This window comes from Monodon monoceros, unplaced genomic scaffold, assembly GCF_005190385.1.
Source record: "Monodon monoceros isolate NGI ecotype Baffin Bay Population unplaced genomic scaffold, NGI_Narwhal_1 Super_Scaffold_3, whole genome shotgun sequence".
Classification (NCBI taxonomy): Eukaryota; Metazoa; Chordata; class Mammalia; order Artiodactyla; family Monodontidae; genus Monodon; species Monodon monoceros.
In genome coordinates, this window is record NW_021703780.1 from 94211727 (window position 1) to 94214449 (window position 2723).

The following is a 2723-nucleotide window of genomic DNA, read 5'->3' on the forward strand; positions in this document are numbered from 1 at the left end:
CAGAGGTGATGGTGGTGCTGATGGTTCAGGGCAGAGAAGGACAGAAGGACAAGGGTTACAGGGGCCCACGATGAATAACTCTTCTTAAATTCTTCCCCTTCAATGTGCACCAGGGCCTGACAAAGCCAAGCTTTCTGACTGGTGCCCTGGTCCTACCTCTAACCTATCAAGGAAGAACAAGCCCTCCTGGGAAGACACAGTAGCAAGTGGGACCCTAGGCTCGGTTACTGAAACTTCTCCAGTCATCTTCTAATGATACTTTGCCCTCTGACCCCTTTTACCCTCTCAATCTCCCCAACCGCCCCCCCACCATCCCCTGCTGCTTCCCCAGCCACAGCCTCTGATGCAACGGGGCAGGTCTCATCCCCACCCTGACTGCACCTCTATTCATTCAGCCCCAACAAGTCTGTCTTTTTCCTCTTGGCCAGAAATGCTCTGCCATTTCTTGTCCATCTATTTAAATCCATCCCACCTCTCCAGCTTCAAAGCAAGCTCTTCGAGATCCATCTAAGATGGTGACTGTGGAACTGGAAACCACCCCTACACCTAATCCCCCACCTACAGAAGAAGAGAAAACAGAATCTCGTCGGGAGGTTGCTAACCCAGAACACTATATTAAACATCCTTTACAGAACAGATGGACACTCTGGATTTTTTTAAATGATAAAAGCAAAACTTGGCAAGCAAACCTTCGGCTGATCTCTAAGTCTGATGCTGTTGAAGACTTCTGGGCTCTGTACAACCATATCCAGTTGTCTAGCAGTTTAATGCCTGGCTGTGACTACGCACTTTTTAAGGATGGTATTGAGCCTACGTGGGAAGATGAGCAAAACAAACGAGGAGGACGATGGCTAATTACATTGAACAAACAGCAGAGACCAAGTGACCTCGACTGCTTTCGGCTAGAGACACTGCTGTACCTTACTGGAGAGTCTTTTGACGACTACAGTGATGACGTCTGTGGAGCTGTTAACGTTAGAGCTAAAGGTGAAAAAACAGCAATGTGGACTACTGAATGTGAAAACTGAGAAGCTGTTACACATATAGGGAGGGTAGACAAGGAAAGGTGAGGTCTTCCTCCAAGGATAGTGATTGGTTACCAGTCCCATGCAGACACAGCTACTCAGAGCGGCTCCACCACTAAAAATAGGTTTGCTGTTTAAGAAGACACCTTCTGAGTCTTCCCGTGTGAGAATGCGTCAAGCAGTCGAGATTTGGGAGCTGAACCAAAGCCTCTTCAAAAGCAGAGGGGACTGCATTTAAATTTGATTTCCATCTAAATGTTGCTAAGATATAAGAGAAGTCTCATTCGCCTTTGTCTTATTTTTCTGTGTTCATATACATGTATTTTTTAAATTTTGGCTAGAGTGTCCACTATCCCAATCAAAGAAGTATAGCACACATCATCCCCAGAATCCATAAATGTGTTCCTGGCCCACTCTGTAATAGCTTAATAGAATTAAACATTACAAACACATTTGGCCCATGCACAATATTAAAGAAAAGAATTTGCATTTCTATGCCTCACAAGAGAACGATTCTGTTTATGTTCCATTGTATGCAAGAGCTTATTTTGCTCGTTTGAAAGAGTATGATACATGCAGTTTTCTAACAATTGTCTTTCTTTCTTTTTACAGCATTGTCTGTGCTGTACTCTTGCTGATGGCTGCTAGATTTTAATTTATTTGTTTCCCTACTTGATAACATCAGTGATTCTGGTTTCAGTTTTTCATTTGTTTTGCTTTTGTTTTTCTCCTCATGTAATACTGGTGAAGGATCCAGGAATATGACACAAAGGTGGAAAAAAGATTAATTTTGTGCATTCTTTGGTAGTTTTTTGGGGGGTTTTTTGTAACTACAAAGCTTTACTACAAATGTATGCATTTCATTCAAATCAGTGATCTATGTCTGTGTGATTTCCTAAATGTAGTTGTAGATTATAAAAAGTGTATCATCATAATTACCTTCCTAATTAGAATCAGTATGCCTGTTTTTGTATCTTTATGCTGTATTTTAACACTTTGTTATACTTAGGTTATTTTGCTTTGGTTAAAAAATGGCTCAAGTAGAAAAGTGGTCCCATTCATATTAAGACACTGTAGAAAACTGTAAATAGCATGTGTACAGTGAATTGTCTTTTAGACAAAAAAAAAAAAGCAAGCCCTTCCTCCTCCAGGAAGCCTTTGCTGGCTGTTTCAGTGCACATAGACACCTCCCTGCCCTGGTCACCAGCGCCGCCCACAGCTGCGGAGTGCCTTTAGGTGAAAAGCAGCCACCTACTGTCATTGTGTACCGATGCTTCACCTCCCCAAAAGAGAATGTCAGCTAAGACCTTAACTAGTGAAACTCCTTCTGAATCTTCCACAGCATGGAACATGGGGACACAGAGGAGAGTCTCACAAAAAATAATAAATCCACGGATGGTTTATTATATGAAACTTAAGAGCCAACAGTGAAGCCTAGTTCCAGCACTCCTTCCTGGAAGAGCAATTACAAGCTATGGGCTGAACTGTGTCTATTGTTTTTCATGCCTGTTTACTCTTCAATACTGATTGAAACGCACGTCATCCTGAGAAAAAGAAGACCGGCTCCTTCTCCCATTCTCTTCCCCTGCACCCTCTACCAAATCCTCCCCCGAGACGAGATACACGCCTCCCCCCAGAGCCGTGTCTCCATGTGCTGAGCAGTGGATCCACAGCTGTCGGACATCACAATCCATCAAG

At 43.1% G+C, this 2723-nt stretch overlaps 1 pseudogene across 1 annotated transcript; it reads left to right on the top strand.

Moving 5' to 3' along the window:
• Positions 1–500: 500 nt before the first annotated feature.
• On the top strand, positions 501–1163 carry LOC114908001 (annotated as a pseudogene). Its single transcript, XR_003796834.1, has one exon. The product of XR_003796834.1 is annotated as a eukaryotic translation initiation factor 4E pseudogene (transcript).
• The last annotated feature ends 1560 nt before the right edge of the window (positions 1164–2723 follow it).